We start from the raw sequence: 25,794 nt of genomic DNA, 5'->3' as shown, positions 1-25,794 counted from the left end.
TCAAGGTTTGTGGTCTGAAGTGCAGAGTGAGGGTCTTGCACTATCCAACTGGAAAATGCAGTTTGGCAACAGGGTATTACAATAGGTTTTACTGTTCTCGTCACATGCTGGTAAGCATCCAGCCTCGCTTCGACGTTTTTTTGCGGTGTAATCCTGAAACTCAAGTCATTTAGGGAAAGCGAGGAAAATGTTGACTGAAATTGTCGGATTAGGAGTTGAATCCCGCGCCACCCGAATACGAATCAAGTGCCTTAACCACCAAGGTCCGCTACTCACGGAGAAAGAACAGCAGCCCACATTGGTATTTAGAAATCTCTCACGAACACGCATGAAAATAGGCCATACTGCTTTGTTTCGAGTCAAGAGCTTTCGATAACTTAACTTCTAGGATTCACCATCGGATGACCAATTACAAGCATGCCATTAAAAGAACCTATTATCACATTTTAAAAGTAAATCATAAATCTCGAATACCACTTTTTTTAACTTAAATGTGCGAATAACCACGAAAATTAAGACGCATATTGCAAGCCTGAATACAAATAAACGATATTTTAAAAGCAGATCGACGAAGAAGTAAAGAACAACCGGCGTATTTTCATGTTTATTTTTGCATTCCAATATGTATGTTACAATAAAAATAGTTGTTGCAGATGACATACTGTAAAGAAAAGCAACTGTTCGACCCAAGAAGCCACAACCAAATGTGGAGCTGAAGTAAACGTCAAAAATATTACAATGGAACTAGTGGTGATAACTATAGATATATGTACTAGATTTAAGATATGAAGTACCTTAATATAATAAAAAATATTGATAATGATGCAATAGCAAGGGAACTGTGTTTGAAGATCGTATCTCACACTCTTTTTTTTTTTTCAGGAGCTGTGTAAGTACCGGATACATAATTACGCAGTTATCTTACGCTCTTGGAACACCATTTACAGCCACATATACTTAGAAGTCTACATTCACACATGTTATAAATAGTTCCTGCCGTTGCTGGTAGGCTCAAAGGCCGGTCGTTTGCATTTTGAAAGCAGGCAGAAAGTGTGACTTGTCAGCAGACAGAGACATTGGCAAGGAATAACTGGCGGAGCGACCAGGTGTTCGCACAGGGCCCGCGCCGCTGCGCCGACACGCAAGGTCGATGCCTCGATCGGAAGTTCGGTCGGCCGCGCAGCCTACTAACTTCCGGCACAGATTTCGCGTAGCTCTATGAGGCAACGTGACAGTATCTCTGGCTGACACTGAAAGGCTATATTTTTATTTACCTAGCTGTTGGCGTAATTCCTTATTAACTGAAAGCACTTTGTCCAACATTTCTCAGTGAGTATGTTACGTCGCTGAAGTACGATTCTGAAAGACATGCAAAACCTGCGTCTTTGGCTGTCGTAAGCTTTTTATTGCACTCAAAATGTTTTCCAGTGACAAAGTCTTCTATATGTGGGAATAGGTGGACATCAGAGGATGTCAAATTTCGTGAACTGGCTACACGGCCCAGCAACGCGTGCCTCAAAGCCTTCCAAAATTCCCAGTTCCCAACGAACCTGCGTAATTAGTTACTGTTTAACATATGCGAGGTAAAAAATATCAAAAAACCCATTTCTATCTCAGAAAACACTACTCGTAACCGCCAGCCGCTGTGGCCGAGCGGTTCTAGGCACTTCAGTCCGGAACCGCAATGCTGCTATGGTCGCAGGTTCGAATCCTGCCTCGGACATGATTGTGTGTGATGTCCTTAGGTTAGTTAGGTTTAAATAGTTCTAAGTTCTAGGGACTGGTGACCTCAGATGTTAACTCCCATAGTGCTTGGAGCCATTTCAACCATTTTTTTGCTCGTAACCTTCCCGCCTTCCCGACAGGTGAAATGGAATTCGTCTTTCTTGGAGTAAGGCCAACGGTTGCCACACCCTGCTGTGGTAGCTGTTCAGTTTCCGGTGTGAGTGGTGTATGCACATCTGATCCACAGAAACAGAAACAAGTCGGCACATAAAGTTAGCTGAATAATTTTTAAACAGGTGCAAACATTATTTGTGTCATTTGCTTCTTGTCAACATTCAACAGGTGCTACTTACATGTAGCTCAAAGGTTTCTCATAATTAGTTCTTCGTGTAAAACGTACTCTTCCTTCTGATATCGGTGTGGTGTCACTACTTCATACACCGGACACACAGTACTATATTTTAAACCTTCTAGATGTTTTCATACATGATTGTAGGTTCTTTGGTTGGTATGAGAAGGAGAGGTTGCTGCACGAAATTCCTGTTCGCCAGACTTCGCGCCAGTGTCGTAGATTAAATTCCAATCCCCTCTCGAATGGTAACGTTAAGCCCAGTTGCTCTCCTGGTGACATTCGGACTCTCCCCTTTTTCTTTTGTCATCATTATCATAGCCATCATCATCGTAAACAATAGCTACAAGACTACCAGTAATACTATACTTGCATTCATCATAGTCGTACATACTAAGCCGGCCAGGGTGGCCGAGCGGTTCTAGGCGCCACAGTCTGGAACCGCGCGACCGCTACGGTCGTAGGTTCGAATCCTGCCTCGGGCATGGATGTGTGTGATGTCCTTAGGATAGTTAGGTCTAAGTAGTTCAAAGTTCTGGGGGACTAATGACCTCAGAAGTTAAATCCCATAGTGCTCAGAGCCATTTTTCGTACATACTAAACCGTTACACGAAGGACGCAACAGTCGCGAATCACCAAAGACAGGTACCCAATAGGTGCGAGTAAAGAAAACCTTTCCGATTTATGTGGCTGAACCCCTCCGCACTATTCCATCCAACAGCGACAACTTCTGGTTTTTTAAAATTTCTTTTTATGTATTAGAGTGGAGCGGATCACATAAATCTGTGATTTCCTGACTCACTAGATGGATTTGCAGTTAACTATAGAGGTGACATGCGCTGAAACAAAAATCCAATCGTTTAAATAAATACATTTTTCGGAGATTTTGGTACCCACCTATTGCTGGGTAATCCACGAATGGGAAAAATGAACTTTACTGAGTGGTATTATTCAATCAGACTCATACTGGAGATACGAGGGTTGGAACTTAAATATTGGCAACTATTTATTCACAATCGATCGAAATATACATGTTTGCACCTGTTACTGTCCTTCAAAGTAGTCACCAGCGTTGTGTAGAACCCGTTGCCAACAATGTGGAAGGCGCAGTATACGGTTAGCACAGCCTGTTCTGTTGATGGTGCGAATTGAGCGATCTAAAATTATGGTGATTCTCGTGTACGACTGTGATGGTGTTATCCTAACGCATTACGTTCCTCCACAGCAGACCGTCAATGCACAGTATTACTGTTCGTTTTTGGAGCGTCACCTGCGACCAGCTTTGCGAAAGAAGCGGCGACACTTTCTGCGCAACCCACCCACCATTTTGCACGACAATGCGCGGGCGCATACGGCGCAAGCTGTGGCTGTTCTGTTCGGTCGATGGGACTGGGAAGTACTGCACCATCCACCATACTCCCCGGACTTAAGTCCTTGTGACTTTGATTTGATTCCGAAGATGAAGGAACCACTTCGTGACATTCGCTTCAGAACTGTTCCCCGCTCCAATCGCACCATCAACAGAACAGGCTCTGCTAACGGTATACTACGCCTTCTACATCGCTGGCAACAGGTTCTACACAACGCTGGTGACTACGTCGAAATACAGTAACAGGTGCAAACATGTAACTCTTTTGTATCGGTTGTGAATAAATAGTTGGCACTATAAGTTCCAACTCTCGTATAAAAAATGGTATTATACCTGTATTATGTGAACTGAATGTGGCAGTCGCAGATATAGAGTAGTAGACCACATAAAGCTACTAACTGAACAAGCCAAAAGCAGGACTATACATGTGGAAGAGGGCTTGTTATTTTTCTCTTCTTTATTTTTCACTGTTTCTTCCTTGAAAAATAGGAGTTGCAATGTTGGCCGTTTTTAGGTTTACAGTCCATTTGTTTGTCTTATTCATAGATAATACTGAAAGTAACAAAAATCTATTAAAATGTTGAGACAACATTAAATGGGAAATCCACAAATGATTTCTATCGAAATTGTTCGGTGATCAGGTCAGACAGTGAATGTATAAGATATTCGTGGAGTTACTGTTGCGTCAGATTTATGGAAGTTCTTAGCCAAATTTGAATACTGCATGAATAGCTGTCGTCATGAGCAACCTTGTTCCAATAAATAGCCAATGCAGTAGAACATTTGACCGATACTAATCATAGACGTCCCGTTCCCTGAACTGCGGTCGCAATTTGTGATGCAGGCGCTGAACTGGGGAAACTTTGTAATATTATTATGTAATGCAATTGTTTCGGAAGGGGGTCTTAATAGGACAACGTCGTAAGAAAGCCTATACGTGACATCTATCGAACAGCGAACGATGTTAGCATTCCTAGTGTCAAAAAGCGTTGCATGCCGTTTCTAAATGGCGTGGGACAGGACAGACTGGGACAGCGGAGCTTGGCAGTGTAGCCGAGCGGCGACATCACAGGGCATTCCAGATGCGCTCCTCAATCTTTTTTCAGTCCCTCTGCCGTTCTGTGTGTCTCCGATACCAAGAAGGCTTTTAAGCTGTCAACCCTGCCGCGGATTTAATTAGGCGTACGTTGAATACCGATATCAGCCGAACCTTCTGATGACTTTCTTGAATCGCTAATGTCAGAAAAAAGAAACAGAATACAAGAGAGAAATAAGTGGTTAACGAATTGCACAGTTAGACTTCTGAGGTTCTGAAAAGTCGTCCGTCGTGTTCATTGAGATGCAACAGATATTCCTTTTTTTAATTACCTCGCAAAATGACACTGAATACCACTGAGGATTGAAAGACGACAGACGACACCATGCAAAAGGTGGAAAAATATAAATACACTACTGGCCATAAAAATTGCTACACCAAGAAGAAATGCAGATGATAAACGGGTACGCATTGGACAAATATATTATAATAGAACTGACATGTGATTACATTTTCACTCAATTTGGGTGCATAGATCCTGAGAAATCAGTACCCAGAACAACCACCTCTGGCCGAAATAACGGGTTTGATGCGCCTGGGCATTGAGTCAAACAGAGCTTGGATGGCGTGTACAGGTACAGCTACCCATGCAGCTTCAACACGATACCACAGTTCATCAAGAGTAGTGACTAGCGTATTGTGACGAGCCAGTTGCTCGGCCACCATTGACTAGACGTTTTCAATTGGTGAGAGATCTGGAGAATGTGCTGGCCAGGACAGCGATCGAACATTTTCTGTATCCAGAAAAGCCCGAACAGGACCTGCAACATGCGGTCGTGCATTATCGAGCTGAAATGTAGGGTTTCGCAGGGATCGAATGAGTGGTAGAGCCACGGGTCGTAACACATCTGAAATGTAACGTCCACTGTTCAAGGTACCGTGAATGCGAACAAGAGATGACCGAGACGTGTAACCAATGGCACCCCATACCATCACGCCGGGTGATACGCCAGTATGGCGATGACGAATACACGCTTACAACGTGCGTTCGCCGCGATGTCGCCAAACACGGATGCGACCATCGCGATGCTGTAAACAGAAGCTGGATTCATCCGAAGAAATGACGTTTTGCCATTCGTACACCCAGGTTCGTCGTTGAGTACACCATCGCAGGCGCTCCCGTCTGTGATGCAGCGTCAAGGGTAACCGCAGCCATGATCTCCGAGCTGATAGTCCGTGCTGCTGCAAAGGTCGTCGAACTGTTCGTGCAGATGGTTGTTGTCTTTCAAACGTCCCCATCTGTTGACTCAGGGATCGAGACGTGGCTGCACGATCCGTTACAGCCATGCGGATAAGATGCCTGTCATCTCGACTGCTAGTGATACGAGGCCGTTGGGATCCAGCACGACGTTCCGTATTACCCTCCCGAACCCAGCGATTCCATATTCTGCTAACAGTCATTGGATCTAGACCAACACGAGCAGCAATGTCGCGATACGATAAATCGCAATCGCGATAGGCTACAATCCGACCTTTATCAAAGTCGGAAACGTGATGGTACGCATTTCTCCTCCTTACACGAGGCATCACAACAACGTTTCACCAGGCAACGCCGGTCAATTGCTGTTTGTGTATGAGAAATCGATTGGAAACTTTCCTCGTGTCAGCACGTTGTAAGTGTCGCCACCGGCGCCAACCTTGTGTGAATGCTCTGAAAAGCTAATCATTTGCATATCAGAGCATCTTCTTCCTGTCGGTTAAATTACACGTCTGTAGCACGTTATCTTCGTGGTGTAGCAATTTTAATGGCCAGTAGTATTCCTGGAAAAATGTGTAAGAGGATGAAATAGGTGCAATTAGAGAACAATAGAGGGGACGAAGAAGATGGGGGCAGCCTTCTCTATGAATATATACAGCGTGAACATTTATAAAACTGACAAAGTGCACGGCTAAATTCCTGATTGGAAAATGGAGGAAAAAAGGTCCTATGAACACGTGACCGGAAATCCACGGTAGATGGCGCCGATGAATGAAAGTTCGTCTGAACACTTGGCGCGCGTTTTTTGTGTGTTGCAAGCTGTGTGATTGACGCAGAGTACTGTAAGCACTAGAATGGTCCGATATTCATATCGGGAACGAGCTGAGATGGTGTTCGTGTACGGGCAAGCGGACGGAAACGGTCGAGAGTCAGAATCTGGTCCTCCCAATCTGGTGTACACACAGTCCACCGTCTCCGTTCACCTTCGTCTGTCTGAAAGGACGCATGATCACACAAGCGCCAAAAAGGGCTTGAAATGTTGTGTGATTATTTTGGTGTCTGTGAGGGACTTGTTTTGGTATAGCCATGATACCCCTCGATCGTTTCCATCTGCTTGGCCGTAGACTAACAACATCTCGGCTTGTTCCCAGCATGAATACCGGACCATTCCGCTGCTTACAGTACGCTGCGTGAATAACAGAGCGTGCAACAGAGGAACTTTCATTCGTCGACGCCATCTAACGTGACAATGACGCATTTCCGGACACATGTTCATAGGACCTTCTTTCCTCCTCAATTTCCAGTCATGAATTCGTCTGTTCCGTTAGTCGGTTTTGTTAATGTTCACTCTATATCAAAATTATATGTATAGACGCAACAACAATGTTGGTAATGCGGTATTACGTGTGACTGAGATGATAAACTAAGACATCGTGAAAAAAGTAGAAAAAGAGAGAATTACTGACGAAGACACTGAGCCCTGAAAGAAGTGGTGAGAGACTGACGTACAGACACAGGAAAGAACCGTACAAGAGCTCGAGGACTATATCAGGAGAAACCAAAGCGAAAAGGGCAAGATTTGCGGGATATGTGATTAGGATGAATATCGGTACAATTACCAAAAGAGTTTCGAAAACAAAGTGTAGAACAAGAGGAAGACAAGAAGAAAGTGGGTAGTTGAACTCAGGAAGAACTGGTCGAAATTGGAGATCAAGGTGGAAGAGACAGAGATGGATACAGTAAAGAGATAGAGAGTAGCAATAAAGGAGACAAGAGAAGAGGATACTGAAGATTTTGCAAGAAGATCGAGAGAGAAGACGAAAGAGGCGAAATGGTCCTGGGAGGAGAAGATGATGAGACTGTAATCCATCTAGGGCTGACTACCCACGGTCTCACACAGTCCAAGGTGCTGCAAAAGCCGCAACGAAATAATAAAACGAAGAAGAAAAAGAAGCAGAAGACGAAAATTGCCTTGCAAAGTATCATACAATAATTGGCGATTACTGTGCAAATATTCTGGACCAACTAGGTAAAACAGCACTTGAGAAGAAGTATGCCTTACAACAGAACAATGCAGGTACCCGAAAAGGTGTTTTGGCAACGGGAAAACTGAGGGCTTTGAGGTATGAATTGTTGGGACAGCCACGGTATTCACTAGCTTTGGTACTGTCCAATTCCTGCATCTAAATAGGTTAAGGCTATAAAACTTTTGCGTCCAATGAAGAGGTTATGACAGTGATTTACAGGTACTTTGTTGAGGCTCCAGAATTCCACTCACAGGTGAATGTGTTTGACAAAGTGCATTAACCAAAAAGGTCGCTTCGACACTCGCCGACGTTGGTCGACTGGGCGTTGTGCAGAACCATGATTCATGGCTGAACACAATGCGCGGCCATTCATCAGCGGACCATTCTTCGTGGTCACGGGACCACTCCAAACGGAGCTGCTTGTGTCGTGGTGTTAACGGCAGCCTACGGATGGGACGGCAATTCCCTTGTCCGGCTGCTGCTAGTCCCATTACCTGATCTCACATGGCAGGCGTAGTGTGAAGGGGTTACGATGTGCTTGTTTATGCCTGCCCTCACGTTCCCACGCAGTCCAACATCGGGCCACTGTCACACCCGAATGCCCCAGTGGTGTGTGTATTGCACGATTCGACTATCCGACCAAAAGGAGACACACAAAGAGGCCCCTTTCAAACACTGTCCGGTGCTGATAACACTCTCTCACACGAGTAGGTTGCATCTCGTATCCTTCACAGTGATCTACAACTACATCTACATCCATACTCCGCAAGCCACCTGACGGTGTGTGGCGGAGAGTACCTTGAGTACCTCTATCGGTTCTCCCTTCTATTCCAGTCTCGTATTGTTCGTGGAAAGAAGGATTGTCGGTATGCCTCTGTGTGGGCTCTAATCTCTCTGATTTTATCCTCGTGGTCTCTTCGCGAGACATACGTAGGAGGGAGCAATATACTGCTTGACTCCTCGGTGAAGGTATGTTCTCGAAACTTCAACAAAGGCCCGTACCGAGCTACTGAGCGTCTCTGCTGCAGAGTCTTCCACTGGAGTTTACCCATCATCTCCGTAACGCTTTTGCGATTACTAAATGATCCTGTAACGAAGCGCGCTGCTCTCCGTTGGATCTTCTCTATCTCTTCTATCGACCCTATCTGGTACGGATCCCACACTGCTGAGCAGTATTCAAGCAGTGGGCGAACAAGCGTACTGTAACCTACTTCCTTTGTTTTCGGATAGCATTTGCTTAGGATTCTTCCAATGAATCTCAGTCTGGCATCTGCTTTACCGACGATCAACTTTATATGATCATTCCATTTTAAATCACTCCTAATGCCTACTCCCAGATAATTTATGGAATTAACTGCTTCCAGTTGCTGACCTGCTATATTGTAGCTACATGATAAGGGATCTTTCTTTCTATGTATTCGCAGCACATTGTCTACATTGAGATTCAATTGCCATTCCCTGCACCATGCGTCAATTCGCTGCAGATCCACCTGCATTTCAGTACAATTTTCCATTGTTACAACCTCTCGATATACCACAGCATCATCCGCAAAAAGCCTCAGCACCTGACGCTGCTCGCGCCTCTTATATGCTCTACCAGGTCGGGTAATGCCACTAAACACGAAAACATTAATGCACTATGGTGGATGTTCCACCTGTTATAGAGAAGTGCAGCTGTTACACACCGGCCAATGGTATGTACGTATACGAAGTTACATTGATATTCGACCATGTCTTCTGTTTGCTTCGTTCTTTTTCGTCTGACGGCATATTAATTCTGCACTACAGCTCCTATATAAGGGTAATAGCAATTATGGAAAGTCTGTATATACAAAGTACAACTCTTTCACGTGATAGTTGAGTAACTGAGACTAAAATAAAATAATCCTCTTGCGGCGTGCTGTTAGGAGTATGGCTTCTAGCTGCCTGTGAGGCAGATGGACTGCGCCAAGAGACGAAGCTGCGCAAGCGTGAATTTGTCAAGGCGCCTGCCCCCACCTACTTCATCACACTAATGGCACTTGTTTTGCCCGCAACTGTGATTCCCTTCTACCTGTACGACAGAGGCATAGCTTACCCATTTCTTTGCGCAGCTCCGAAAAAACCAGCTCCTACAGGTAACCGCAAACGTCAATATCGTTACACTTTTAACGTAATTACTGCAGCAGCGGATGCGTACACGGTGACTGTCTCAGTTCATTATCGCAGCGTCATTATGAACGACGTAAAGTTAGCGAACAATTATTTTATTAATCTTTCACTACTATGTAAATATGTATTGACAGACGTAGCTAACCTATATCAAGAACACGATCAACGTGCAAGCTGTACATCATAAAACATAAATTAAGGGGTTCGAGACAGAGCAGCAAAGACAGTACTTTTTGATGGTGACAATACGTATTATTACTATTGCAAAGTAACTATCTTGCAAGTATTCGGTAGTTAATTTCACTCAACTGAAACACAGAAGTGAAACACTCGACTATTACAAATAACTGAAGTAGTTTCGCGAAGGTACCGTAGTTGTCTTTATTGAAATAATAATGCAGAACTTTGTTGTCATACCAGTGAACTCAAAAACTGTTATTTTTATTGTAAACGGTTTCCGCTTTGCACCAACAGAACCCAACAGTTTGGTGACGAAAGACACTGAAAAATGTTACCCTGTATATTGTGCTTAATCTTCGCGTCAGTTTGTGATAACAGGGCAACGAGACTTTAGAACGAAGTCTCACATAGTGACAACCCTGTTCGGCGATGCTATGCACGGTTCATAAGCGCAGGAGAAATCAGCTGTGTCTGTAGAAACGCGAAGAAACGGTTGAGCGCGTGCGGGTGATTTTCCTGCATCGACCGCAGACAGCGATGAAAGGAGTAAGGGGAAGCGCAAAAAATTCCACAACAGGCCATTTGGAAGATATTACAAAAACGATTCTTGCAAAGATCAACTGCTTGCAATTGCCGCAAGGTCTGACATACGAGGACAATCTCTGAATCTGTTTCACGAATGTCATTACACATGGAGAAGGATGGTAAGAACGGTACGGTAAGCAGCTACGGCGCAGATAATACCCATATCATAGTGCAGTACGTTCCCAACGCGCCGAAAGTTTATGTCTCTTGTGCGCTCTCTCAATTAGCTTACATACGCCTTTTCGTCGTGGCTCAGACCATTACAAGCAGGACACTTGCATACGAGAAATTTGACTCCGGCAGCAGATACCATCAGTAACGCTAGCCCAATAAGTTGGGCTAATTTTTGACATGAAATTTAGAGATATATTCAGTTTTTGTACCACCTATGATAAAGGTCTGCCAGAACTACGGAGACACATTAAAATTTCCTTCGAAAAGATTGATACCTATACGAAAATGTCCTGCGTTATGTAGTAACAGCTGTTAATACGTACTAAGGTATATGTAAAACCCTACCAGAGCTTTAATTTCTACCACAGTTTACGTTCATTGAACACTTTCAGGTGGCATAATAGTCAACGGAGTGATTTGGCACGATTGGAAAACTGTTTCACGCGCTACTGAAACTGTTTTCGTGTATATCAAATTACTCAGCTATGTTCTAGACATCGAAGGATGTTCAATGAACGTAGCTGGTACTGGGCATTAAAGCACTTGAACATGGCGGCAGAGCCTTGTATACTGCGAGCGAACGCTAGCGATCGACTCGTAGCTCACTGATTGCTGAGACAGGCGCCTACAATCTTCTCCCAGAGCAGCCAGCTTATAGCTTACAAAAGAAACGAACATGTAATGGATTAGTTAATGTGTCGCAGAAGTAACACGAAAGGTGGTGGCAAGTCGCTGGAAGGGCAGATGCAACCTCTTAGCTCATTTTTGCAAATAGTATTAGGAATCAGTACGCACGGCATTGCTCACGTATAAACTTTAGATGGCTGCTTATTGTTACGGTACTCAACACTGCTTACGTACAGTGAGGTTGGCAAGGAGTGTAAGCATTGCAGAGTACCATGAAGTTAGTCGACTTTCTTCGAGTGGGCTGAGTTAAAGTGTGCGAGCCGGCCGAAGTGGCCGAGCGGTTCTAGGCGCTACATTCTGGAACCGCGCGACCGCTACGGTCGCAGGTTCGAGTCCTGCCTCGGGCATGGATGTGTGTGATGTCCTTAGGTTAGTTAGGTTTAAGTAGTTCTAAGTTCTAGGGGACTGATGACCTCAGAAGTTAAGTCCCATAGTGCTCAGAGCCATATTTGAAAGTATGTGATCTGTATGTGTTTCGTCGACCGTTGGATAAACTTGGCTACTACCTCACTACCTGCAAAATAGTCAAGGAGAGACACAATGCGCATCTTATGACTAAAGCTTCATAATTTTCCCTGTGTGAATGTATATTCTGTAATACTGCGTCAGAAACCACTTGGATCAATTGATATAAACCTGTAGTCCCGTTTTTGTTTTATTATAACGGAGACTACGAGGGGCGGTCGAAAATTTTCTGGTCTGAGATAGTTACCGTAATGTCTCGCACAAACAACACCACCTACTTTTATGGTGACCCTTTGTGGGTATGCAAGTCAAATTTCGTTAGTTTTGCCGCTAGGATGCGTTATATACCGTAGTGTAAGGAAAATGGGGAATGTCGAGAGAATCACAAACCGTATTGTGATAGAATATCTTCATTTGAGGGGAATGACGCCCAAGAAAATTGCGGAGGACATGCGGAATACACTAAAGGACAGTGCTTCGTCTTACGCAACAGTGAAAAATGGGTATTCGACTTGAAACGTGGACGAATGAGCGTGGAAGATGGGCCAAGGAGCGGGAGGCCTGTCACCGTTGCCACTGGTGAAACAGTGACTGCAATTCACGACACGATTTTGCAGGATCTTCGAGCAACGTTGCAGCACATTGAAACCACATTTGGAATCTTCCACTGGCGTGATAAATGACATTGTTGTGGATATTTTGGGAATGCGGAAAGTTTCATCTCGGTGGGTCCGGAAAGACTTGAATGCGGATCAGAGACGGGAGCGTGTGAGCCGCGCCGGGTAGCCTGTGGCGTCATGTCACGGTCCGCGCGGCCCCCCCCCCCCCCCCCTGTCCGAGGTTCGAGTCCTTTCTCGGCCATGGGTGTGTGCATTGTCCATAGCGTAAGTTAGTTTAAGTTAGATTAAGTAGTGTGTAAGCTTAGGGATCGATGACCTAAGCAGTTTGGTCCCATAAGATCTTACCGCAAATTTAAAATTTTTTACAGGAGCGTGTGCAGTGTTGTCAAGAAATCGTCCGTGGATTTGAAGCGGATAAAGACGGCTTTCTTGCAAGGCATGTGACAATGGACGAAACCGCTTTGATCCTGAGAGAAAACAATAGTCACAACAATGGAAACATCCTTCATTCCTTACCCCAAAAGAATTCCGGGTGCAAATTTCAACCGGTAAGGTGATGGCATCGGTCTGCGGGGATGCAGAAGGGGTAATTATGGAGGATTACTTACAAAAGGGCGTAACTACTAATACATAATACTATTGAACCCTCCGGCGTCGTTTGAGAGAAGAGATAAAGAAAAAAAGGCGCGGGAAATTGGCGCGCGGAGTTCTTTTGCATCAGGACAAGCACCAGCGCACAGAGCCCTCGCAACACTGGAAACACTGTGTGAATGGGGGTTCGAATTGTTACGTCATCAGCCATATTCTCCAGATTTGGCTCCATCAGACTTTTTCTTTTCCCAAACCTAAATAAAGACTTCAAATGGCGACGATTTGACAATGACGATGCAGTGATTGATGCTGTGAAATCTTGGTTGGACTCGAAATCGAAGACCTTTTATTTGAATGCTTTGCAGAAGTTATCTGAGCGTGCCCGCAAGTGTATTAGTGTACCCGGATATTATATTAAAAAATAAATTGGTATTATGAAATTTCTGCCATTCTTTATTTGTTAGGCTAGAAACTTTTCGACTCCCCCTCATATTTGATATTTTACTTGTATGATAGGAACAGCTTCGGCCCAGAGGTAGAGTTAGTAAATCACCGTAATACTGTGTCCACCGACGTAGAGGTAGCTGGATCCAGTCGCAGTACTGGATGCAATTTTTACAGTCTAAATCTGGTTGAATATTGCGAGCAATTCGTTATGGACAGGTTGTGCAGTCAGTGTGTGCGTAAAATGCGAATGTATCCGCTGTATCCCGCGGAGTAAAGACACAGGCCTCAGTTGAACATTATATGTCGACCGAGATTTGGATTTACGCCCAGTCGACGACGAGATCAATAGAAGGGAAAAACAATCTTCTGACGGGTAAGGACAACGGCCGCATCCATTTAAAAGGAACTCTCCACGCATTTGCCTTATAGAATTTGGAGGAACCGTGGAAAACGTAAACCTGGATGGTCGGACAGAGACCGAACCCCACTCCCTCCGAACACGATTTCCCTATACTGACCACAGCACCACCTCGCACATTGTCATCGAAAGCAGATGATCTATGCGATACCAGCCTTACACCTACCTCCTAGACTCAAAGTGCGTCCAGGCCATTCCTTTCACTTACATATTATTCGCAACACAATCATATCATTTGTATTTTACAGTTACATCAAAAGTGATTCAACGGCAGACCAACTTCATTATGATCTTGCCATAAGCGAAGTATGACAAACAAATAATTACAATTTCCGAAAAAGTGGATGATTTATTCATGGGAAAGAGCTTCGTAAATTGAGCGATTCAATAACGCGTTCGTCCACCTCTGGCCTTAAGCAAACAGTTATTCGGCTTGGCATTTGTTGGATGTCTTCCTGAGGGACTTCGTGCCAAATTCTGTCCAACTGGCGCGTTAGATCGTCGATAACCGACCTGGTCGGAGGTATCTGCCAATAACACTCCAAACATTCTCAGCTGGGGAGAGACCTGGCGATATGCAGGCCAAGGTATGTTTGGCAAGCACGAGATCAAGCGCTAGAAACTCTCGCCGCGTGCGGGCGGGCGTTATCTTGCTAAAATGTAAGACGGCTCGCTATGAAGAGCAACAGAACGAATCGTAGAATATCGTCGACGTACCGATGTGTTGTTAAGGGTGCGTCGGATGACAACCAAAGGGGTCCCGCAATGAAAAGAAATGCCACCCCAAGAGATCACTCCTGGTTGTCAGGCCGCATGGAGGGCAACAAAATGGTTCAAATGGCTCTGAGCACTATGCGACTTAACTCCTGAGGTCACCAGTCGCCTAGAACTTAGAACTACTTAAACCTAACTAAACTAAGGACATCACACACATCCATGCCCGAGGCAGGATTCGAACCTGCGACCGCAGCGGTCGCTCGGCTCCAGACTGTAGCGCCTAGAACCGCACGGCCACTCCGGCCGGCTGGAGGGCAACAGCCAGATTGGTATCCGACCGCTGTCTGGGGCGTCACCAGATACGTCTTGGCTGGTCATTGGGGCTCAGTTCGAAGCGGAACTCATCACTGGATTTGAACCTGCGACCGTAGCAGCGGCGCGGTTCCGGACTGAGGGGCCTATAACCGCTCGGCCACAGCGGCCGGCTTGTGCGGTTACAATCTCTGTGATTCTAGTGAAGCCAATCGGTACTCTGAAACAGCAGTAGGAGGTCCTTTACTAGTTCCTTGTGTCTCAATTTCTTCAGGAGTTGATGACCCGAATATTCTGGGTCCTTCGATCTCCAGCGCTTCGCACTGGAAGATTGGGTGTGGTGCAGGTTCATCAGCCTCACCACACAGACTACACCTAGGATCTTGTTTATCAATGTCCATCATTTGCAGGTGTTTCTTAAAGTGCTCATGGCCTGTCACTAGCCCCACTACGAATTTAATTTGTCTCCTGTTCGAGCCTAGGATTACAGAACGTTTCTTAAAATTTGGCTTTTGCATCGTCAGCATACCATTTTTTGTTTTTGGATCATAGTCGAATGTTCTACATGCTGCCTTCTGATCCAGTTTCGTAGTGGAGCAGCTGAAAATCGTCAGTGTTCCTGGAGATGACGACCGGGCCCAACGTGCGCGTAGTTGGTAGCGTGGCGCCGGATCTGTCGCAGGCCAGTGCGTGAGACAATGGCCGCGTACGACAAAAGCGTAACGCGATTGTTCCGCCATTGTGTGAGTAAGCAGCGCAGGCGGCTCCAGCAATTAGACCGCAGCCCCGCGCCGTGTCGCCCGTGACAGCTGCGGACGCAGCCGCTCGGGTTTCGCTGGCGCCGCTTCAGCCGGCGTGGCCGTCGAGAAAGCCCTACTGGCACAGTCAGGTCCAGCATAACCACATTTTTCTTCTTTTCTGTTTACTGACGAGATTGCGAGCGCTTCCTTTACGTTGCCCACAAGCGATTATTTGTGGGGACTGTCCCGGCAGCAAAACTGTCTACACGTATAGCACGAATGTGACACGCAGCGAACGTCAAGCTGGCATGAAGTGTGCTACACGCTTGGACATGCGAATGAACAGCATTAGAGCGCAACCTCATGAAGTAGGTGTCACGGTATATCCGTTCTGAAAATAAGGCAATATTACGCAGCGGGTTTTTCATTCAGTAATCGAATTTAAATGTTGCTTAATTGTGAGAAGATCGTGCTATCCTTCGCATAAGAAAGAGAAATGTCTTTCAGAACGTCTCGGAATTCTACAGCAGCAGGATCGTGACCTGTCGAGTCTGCGGTTTACTGTTCCGCGATATTGCTGCTTATGTTGGTTGGGATCTCGTGACCGTCGTGCGAATATGGAACTGATGGATTCAGCAGCGCCATACTCGACACCATGCAGGATCTCAACGGCCCAACGCGAATAGCGCCCGAGAGGAGTCATATTTTTCGCTACACCGTACAGGATCGTAAGGCTACGTCACGCATCTGGATTCGAGAAATGGGTTTGTTCGCACCAAAATAAGTATCCACACATACAGTGTGACGACGCCTGGAATACCACAGACTGTCAGCACGGCGATAATTGTTGCAGCTTGCCTTGAAGCGGCGGCAAACAGAAACGCCCCGACAGAGGTGGGCCCAACAATACGGGATACAAGAGGGGCACCCCGTGGTCTGTTTAGACGACTCTAGGTTCCACGCACATCATCACGATGAAAGTATATGTGTGTGTATCTCCGAGGAGAACAAATGTTGTCTCACTGGATTAGTCATTCTCATACAAGCCCAGCTCCTGGCGTGATTGTGTGGGGTGCTACTTAGCACACAACCCGATCACCTTCCATTCGCATATCCGATAATTTGGACAGCAGCTGTTACATTTCTGACGTGTTAAGGCCGGTGGCTGTCCTCTGTCTTTGAGGTCCTCATGACGTAATCTTTCAACAAGACAACGCAAGGTCGCATGTTTCGCCTTTTGTCCTGACCTACTTCGATACAGAAGGTGCTCGACTTTTGCCCTGGCCATCACAGTTTCTAAAATCTCATGCACTGAAACTATATAGATATGAGTAGCTGACAATTATTTATTATGATAGGAGCAGCAACCTCAACTTTCACGTAAAAGCAGTTCTACGTGGCCGCCACACCAGCTAGCACAGAAGCGTAGGCTATTGTGTGAAACAGCTCCTTATGCTTGCACTCTGCAGCCCACTCGGTTCGGTCGCAGCGTAATTTAAGGTATTACATCGAGAGTAATTCTCAGCTGAAATGAAATGAGTAATAATACTAAATGAAAGAACCATGAGAGGAACGCCTACGAGGGACTCAACGCTTTTCTTTGATATATGGTAAATAACGGGCGCGGGCTTCCGCTTTCTTTGATTTCTGAAATGGATTCGGAACCGTACGATACTGGCTACTCCTCTCAATGGTACGAGCACTCTGAATATTTTCGAAAATATGTGATCGGCTTGCAAAATTCTTCACTGGTAGAATCCAAGACCTGGACAGTGTATGCTAATCAAAAGAAATTTAACAAATGGCTCTGAGCACTATGGGACTTAGCATCTGAGGTCATCAGTCCCCTAGAACTTAGAACTATTTAAACCTAACTAACCTAAGGACACAACACACATCCATGCTCGAGGCAGGATTCGAACCTGCGACCGTAGCGGTCGCGCGGTTCCGTACTGAAGCGCCTAGAACCGCTCGGTCACAGGACCTATTTCTTTATTATACAGGGTTTATCTGACCTACCGAAACAGCCTTTTCTGATAAAAAAGATGACAGCATGCAATTACGAGTTAAATGCTATTTAGGTTTATCATTACGGCTCAACTAAACGGTGAATCTCACATTTCCAGGAATCTCCTAGAACCTGCGTAAACCTTGTCAATTTCAGAATTTGAAACGGAAAGATGGTCCAAAATTAGTATGGTTGAATGGAGGTGTCGAAAGAATTCAAGCCCCTCCCACTTAACCCTTAAACTAGGAATAATCTTGTTTAAAGTAATTTCTGCCACCAGAGAACCCAGGGATATACTGTGGCATTTTAAGTTCACTCGTTTTCCTATAAATTTCATCTTTGAGATCTTTATGCAACGAGTCTATTTTGTACAATCTTCAAATTCGAAAATCTGAAGTTGACCTAATTTTTTCAGTTTCCAGCAGTCAGCAGGAGACGTGTGTTTCGCTATTGAATCCCTCCTAAACGGCCTACATAATAAATATTTTATGCGAAAAAGATACGGGGTAACAATTACAAGAAATATGCTTGGTGTGGTAGGTCTGGAACACCTGACATATACCGCAAGTATTGAAAACAATGTTTAATATTTAGAAACCGGATTCCTCATACAAAAAAAGAAGACAAACTATTATCAGCATGAATCCGGAAATGCTTAGAGACGGATATTTATGGTTATTTTGTCAGCATTACGCGAGTGAATTACGACTGTTTCTCGCGTAACACATTTCCTCATAACGTAGACGAGTGGTGTACTTCACACATGATGAAGTTCCCAGACACGTCATTGCGCCTGTTCGAATGCACCTTAATTAATTATCGTTGTCCTCGTCAGTTGATGCATAAATATGGGCCAATTAATTGGCATCCATGACAACCTGATTAAATTCACTGGATTTTCAAATATTAACGTAAAACCGACGGTTTACGCAACACGTATCGATGATGCAGTATCTCTCCTGGAACGAGCTGCGGAAGCATGCGAGACAGTGGCAGGCACGTTCGATCGGGTTGTAACACTTTGTGTGAGGTGTTGGATGCGGTTCGTAAAATGCAGCAGAGGACAAGCCGTGCGTGACAACCTCGTAATTAAAAAACTAAGCATTTCCAGATCACTGTTTATATGGACACCTCTTGGCAGTACCGTTATTGTACCTTCACACGCTACAAATCATGTATGCACCGCGTGAGCAGCAATCCAGATTCCTTGCGGGCAACACAGCAGTGCACGCGTAACTTTATGTATTTTCAGAATAGTTTCGCCACAATCTACATACAGAGTGTAGAAAAACTACATATACAAATTTGTAGAGTTATTAGACGAGATGAAAAGAAACGCTTTTGTTACCATGAGACTGCTTTCATAATGGAAGGAATATTCAACAGCAACAGCAGCCATGTCTAGGAGTACGAAGTCATTAAGGCAACTCATGAATCCTAACGTTAACAGAGATTTACGACAAAAATGTGGGCTGGACAGTTGGTATTGTTCACGACCAACTGACTGGGCCGCATCTGCTGCCTAAAAGGCTCGGCGGAGGAAATTACCGAATCTTTCTCTTTGAAAAACTACCAGAAACGTTGGAGAATGTCTCGCTAGCAGTTAGGCAATGGTCACGGTTCCAGCATGGTGGGGACCCACCACCACACTTCGCCACTGAAGTTAAAGAATATTTAGACAGTGTTTTCCCTAGTCGTTGGATTGGGACTGGTGGCCCAATATCGTGACCGCCACATTTCCCCTACCTCATTCCTCTGGATTTCTTGTTATGAGGGGAAGGTGAAGATGAACGGTTTGATATATAATACACTGATATACATTCCAGAATAGCGGGTTGCCCCTTTGGCTGATGCTAGCCATTACTCGTGAAATACCTGGTCGTTCTGAGCGTGTTATATGCCAATGGTACATTAATGTAAACATTTGCAGAAATATCTCAAAAATAATGTTCAACGCGACAGATTGAACAGCGTCTCTGAGAATGACTAGCTTCAAAAGCTTCAATGACACCTAGCGGGGTAATGATGCATCTGTTGATACTTTTGTCACATAAAATTTTTTTCTTTCATCTCCTCTAAACACTCAAAAATTTTGTATGCGTAGTTTTTATTCACATTGTATAAACTCCGCACGCCACTAAAAAGTTCAAGGCGCAGGACACATCGCACCAATTTAATCGATTATCTTTTCTATTTCATTCGTGTACTGATTGAGGGAAAAACATCTATCTTCACTGCGCAACACAATTAAAATATGTTTTTTTCTAAACCCCATAATTGTCTCCCATTACATATGTAGAATTGTGGACAGTTGCGAATGTGAGTCTCACGGGAAGCGTGCAAGGGGTAAGTCCCTGCAGTCGCGCTATTCTTCTGTGTCCTCGGTGGCTCAGATGGATAGAGCGTCTGCCATGTAAGCAGGAGATCCCGGGTTCGAGTCCCGGTCGGTACACACATTTTCAACTGTCCGCATCGAGGTATATCAACAACACGTGTCGGCAGCTGAGGGTTTCAGTTATTCATCATTTACTTCTATTACACTTTCGTATGGGCTATACTGACCGGTTACCATCCGAGCAGTGCGCCTCTTATGCAGTACTCTAAAATCGGATGTCCTTTAGGAATTGTATGTATTGTATTGTATGTTAACCGGGGACCTAGAAACGACGGAGAGGCTCCGTCTCCCCACGACGACTACCGCAGTCCACTTCACTCCTCCGCCGCCCCACCCCGGACCCAGGGTTATTGTGCGGTTCGGCCCCCGGTGGACCACCAGACGAGTGTAACCCCTATGTTTGCGTAGTAGATTAATGGTGGTGAGCGCGTACGTGGAGAACTTGTTTGCGCAGCAATCGCCGACATAGTGTAACTGAGGCGGAATAAGGGAAACCAGCCCGCATTCGCCGAGGCAGATGGAAAACCGCCTAAAAACCATCCACAGACTGGCCGGTTCACCAGACCTCGACACAAATCCTCCTGGCGGATTCGTGCCGGGGACCAGGCGCTCCTTCCCGCCCGGAAAGCCGTGCGTTACACCGCACGGCCAGCAGGTCGGGCTCCATTAGGAATATTTTACACATAATTTACCCAACACACTTTCAACAAATCTAAGCCCTCCATTCGCCTTCCGTAATACTTATTTTACGTGATTGCCTAGTTTCAAAACTATCTTTGGTATTACTCCTAAACACTTATACCCTGAGATACTTATACGATGAAAGCGTTCAAGATGTTGAGAAGTAATCTTGTAATCAAATACCTTAGGGGTGTCTCACTCTTTGTAACAGACATTATACGCTGAAGCGCCAAAGAAACTGGTATAGGCATGCGTATTCAAATACAGAGATATGTAAACAAGCAGAATCCGGCGCTGCAGTCGGCAACGCCTATGTAAGACAACAAGTGTCTGGGGCAGTTGTTAGATCGGTTACTGCTGCTACAATGACAGGTTATCAAGATTTAAGTGAGTTTGAGCGTGGTGTTATAGTCCTTGCACGAGCGATGGCACAGAGCATCTCCGAGGTAGATATGAAGTGGGGATTTTCCCGTACGACCATTTCACGAGTGTACCGTGTATATCAGGAATCCGGTAAACATTAAATATCCGACATCGCTGGGGCTGGAAAAAGATCCTGCAAGAACGGGACCAATGTCGCCTGAAGAGAATCGTTCAACGTGACGGAAGTGCAACCCTTCCGCAAATTGCTGCAGCTTTCAATGCTGCGCCTTCAACAAGTGCCAGCGTGCGAACCATTCAACGTAACATTATCGATACGGGCTTTCGGAGCGGAAGGCCCACTCGAGTACCCTTTGACTCCAAGACACAAAGCTTTACGCCTCGCCTGGGCCCGTCAACACCGATATTGGGCTGTTGATGACTGGAAACATGTAGCCTGATCGGACGAGTCTCGTTTCAAATTTTATTGAGCGGATGGTCGTGTACGGGGATGGAGGCACCCTCATCAATCCATGGACCCTGCATGTCAGCATGTTCAGGCAGGTGGAGGCTCTGTAATGGTATGGGGCGTGCGCAGTTGGAGTGATATGGGACCTCTGGTACGTCTAGATACGACTCTGACAGGTGAGCATCCTGTCTGATCACCTGCATCCATTCATGTCTATCGTGCATTCCGACGGACTTGGGCAATTCCAGCAGGACAGTGTAACACCCCACACAACCAGAATTGCTACAGAGTGGCTCCAATAACACTCTTCTGAGTTTAAACACTTCCGGTAGCCACCAAACTCCCCAACCATGAACATTATTGAGTATATCTGGGGTGCCTTGCAGCGTGCTGTTCTGAAGAGATGTCCACCCCCTCGTACTCTTACGTATTTATGGATAGCCCTGCAGGACTGATGGTGTCAATTCCCTCCAGCCCTACTTCAGACATTAGCCGAGTCCATGCCACGTCGTGCTGTGGCACTTCTGCGTGCTCGTTGGTGCCCTACACGATATTAGGTACGATAGATATTAGGTACCAGTTTCTTTGGCTCTTCAGTGTATTACATTTATCCACATCTACAAACAGCCGCCATTCATAACACAGAGTGCAAATTTTGCTCAAGGATTTCTAGAGTTCCTTACGATACTCCAGGGATGATACTCTACAGCACATAATCTAATTAATTACAGTTTCCAATAATTGTGGATACATGCGACACACGAATACTTCAGAGCAAAAATCTAGTCACCCTACAGTACAACATGAGAAATCTGTCTCTGGGATTCTTCAAATTAATTAGAAATATAAGTCTAACGCTGCTATGCGATATGAAGTGGGAGGAAAATGTACACTACTGGCTATTAAAATTGATACACCAAGAAGAAATGCAGATGATAAACGGATATTCATTGGACAAATATATTATAATAGAACTGACATGTGATTACATTTCCACGCAATTTGGGTGCATAGATGCTAGGAAATCACTACCCAGAACAACCACCTCTGGCCGTAATAACGGCCTTGATACGCCTGGGCATTGAGTCAAACAGAGCTTGGATGGCGTGTACAGGTACAGCTGCCCATGCAGCTTCAACACGATACCACAGTTCATCAAGAGTAGTGACTGGCGTATTGTGACGAACCAGTTGCTCGGCCACCATTGACCAGACGTTTTCAATTGGTGAGAGATCTGGAGAATGTGCTGGCCAGAGCAGCAGTCGAACATTTTCTGTATCCAGAATGGACCGTACAGGACCTGCAACATGCGGTCGTGCAATATCCTGCGGAAATGTAGGGTTTCGCAGGGATCGAATGAGGGGTAGAGCCACGGGTCGTAACACATCTGAAATGTAACGTCCACTGTTCAAAGTGCCGTCAATGCGAACAAAAGGTGATACACCAGTATGGCGATGACGAATACACGCTTCCAATGTGCGTTCACCGCGATGTCGCCAAACACGGATGCGACCATCATGATGCTGTAAACAGAATCTGGATTCACCCGAAAAAATGACGTTTTGCCATTCGTGCACCCAGGTTCGTCGTTGAGTACACCATCGCAGGCGTTCCTGTCTGTGATGTAGCGTCAAGGGCAACCGCAGCCACGGTCTCCGAGCTGATAGTCCATGCTGCTGCAAACGTCGTCGAACTGTTCGTGCAGATTATTGTTGTGCTGCAAACGTCCCCATCTGTTGACTCAGGGATCGAGACGTGGCTGCACAATCCGTTACAGCCATGTGGATACAAAAATGGCTCTGAGCACTATGGGACTTAACATCTGAGGTCATCAGTCCCCTAGAACTTAGAACTACTTCAACCTAACTAACCTAAGGACATCAAACACATCCATGCCCGAGGCAGGATTCGATCCTGCGACCGTAGCGGTCGCGCAGTTCCAGACTGAAGCGCCTAGAACCGCTCGGCCACACCGGCCGGCATGCGGATACGATACCTGTCATCTCGACTGCTAGTGATACGAGGCCGTTGGAATCCAGCACGGCGTTCCGTAGTACCCTCCTGAACCCCGCGATTCCATATTCTGCTAACAGGATCTCGACCAACGCGAGCAACAATGTCGCGATACGATAAACCACAATCGCGATAGGCTAAAATCCGACCTTTATCAAAGTCGGAAACGTCATGGTATGCATTTCTCCTCCTTACACGAGGCATCACAACAACGTTTCACCAGGCAATGCCGGTCAACTGCTGTTTGTGTATGAGAAATCGGTTGGAACCTTTCCTCATATCAGCCAGCGGCGCCATCCTTGTGTGAATGCTCTGATAGGCTAATCAGTCGGATATCACAGCATCTTCTCCCTGTCTGTTAAATTTCGCGTCTGTAGCACGTCATCTTCGTAGTGGAGCAATTTTAATGGCCAGTAGTGTAAAATAGATTGTAACAAGGAATATCGTTTAAATTGTATACATGCTTTTTCCTAGCTTTAAGTAATAGTTTCCTGTAACTATATCTGCCGGTGGACGTAAGCATTACACTGCCTGCCGGCCGGTGTGGCCGTGCGGTTCTAGGCGCTTCAGTCTGGAACCGCGTGACCGCTACGGTCGCAGGTTCGAATCCTGCCTCGGGCACGGATGTCTGTGATGTTTTAGGTTAGTTAGGTTTAAGTAGTTCTAAGTTCTAGGGGACTGATGACCACAGATGTTAAGTCCCATAGTGCTCAGAGCCATTTGAACCATTAAACTGCCTACCGTCAAGTAACCAATAGCAGCCAACTCCGTTTCCAGTGACGTTGCCGTCAACGTTATACATAAATTTACTTCCCTTTTTCTGGGAGCATACGCGAATATTTATCAGTAGTCATCTTCCTGTTCTACAAATTGTTCGGTTCGTCGTTCCGATTCTCGTGCTGCCACGTAGGATTTTATGCGCACACTTTCTCATCCCACGTACCTACGAAAACCAAGTCAATGTCGAGAAGATGTATCTGCCCACACGGCATGAGCCTACACCAAAGCATTAACGAGGCACGATATTCCCAGCGTTAAATCTCCCAGAGGGGACGAAATTTCCGTGAAGACGTACTGCTCCGAGGCCGAAAGAAACTCGACAAGCGCAATTAATCTCCACGAATTAGAATTTAGTGTGTCGGACGTCAAAAGCAATTCTGGCAGCTGGAGACGCGTGGGGTGGCGCGGCGCGGTGCAGTCCGCCCTCTCAATTCTCTCCATTCAGTCCACTCAGGCCACAAATCATCCGACGGCGACAGCAGCCGGCCGCGCCCATCACGCCACACCGGGCCCCGCCACCAATGTTGTCCACCGAGCACCGCCTGTGTCCCGCTGACTAACTCGTGCCAATGCGCAGGTTCATCTGATCCCCAGTTCTGGCGACTTCGACAGGTCTGAACAATTACTCGCGAAGGTGTATTCCAGAATTTGAAACACGAACAGCTGCTAGCATGAATTTCTTAGGAGTAGATACCTTAGGGGTTGCGAAGCAACTCAAATCGCTTCATACTGGCAAGTCTTCAGGTCCAGATTGTATACCGATTAGGTTCCTTTCAGATTACGCTGATACAATAGCTCCCTACTTAGCAATCATATACAGCCGCTAGCTCACCGATAGATCTGTAGCTACAGATTGGAAAATTGCGCAGGTCGCACCAGTGTTTAAGAAGGGTAGTAGGAGTAATCCGTCGAACTACAGACCTATATCATTGACGTCGGTTTGCAGTAGGGTTTTGGAGCATATACTGTATTCAAACGTTATGAATCACCTCGAAGGGAACGATCTATTGATACGTAATCAGCATGGTTTCAGAAAACGTTGTTCTTGTGCAACGCACGAAGTAATGGCCGCTATCGACAGGGGATCTCAAATTGATTCCGTATTTATAGATTTCCGGAAAGCTTTTGACACCGTTCCTCACAAGCGACTTCTAATCAAGCTGCGGGCCTATGGGGTATCGTCTCAGTTGTACGACTGGATTCGTGATTTCCTGTCAGGAAGGTCGCAGTTCGTAGT

The 25,794-nt window shown here is 45.7% G+C and overlaps 1 protein-coding gene and 1 non-coding gene across 2 annotated transcripts in view; one reads left to right on the top strand and one right to left on the bottom strand.

Annotated features, from left to right (window-relative positions):
- Positions 1-25,794, bottom strand: part of LOC124554821 (protein sickie) — a 1,236,186-nt gene that overhangs the window by 434,421 nt on the left and 775,971 nt on the right. The window lies entirely within an intron of this gene.
- Trnat-ugu lies at positions 20,235-20,311 on the top strand. The gene has a single exon. It is a non-coding gene; the product is annotated as a tRNA-Thr (tRNA).

Source organism: Schistocerca americana, chromosome X (assembly GCF_021461395.2).
Source record: "Schistocerca americana isolate TAMUIC-IGC-003095 chromosome X, iqSchAmer2.1, whole genome shotgun sequence".
NCBI classification, from domain to species: Eukaryota; Metazoa; Arthropoda; class Insecta; order Orthoptera; family Acrididae; genus Schistocerca; species Schistocerca americana.
Note: the sequence above shows the minus strand (reverse complement) of the source record. Positions and strands in the feature narration are given on the sequence as shown.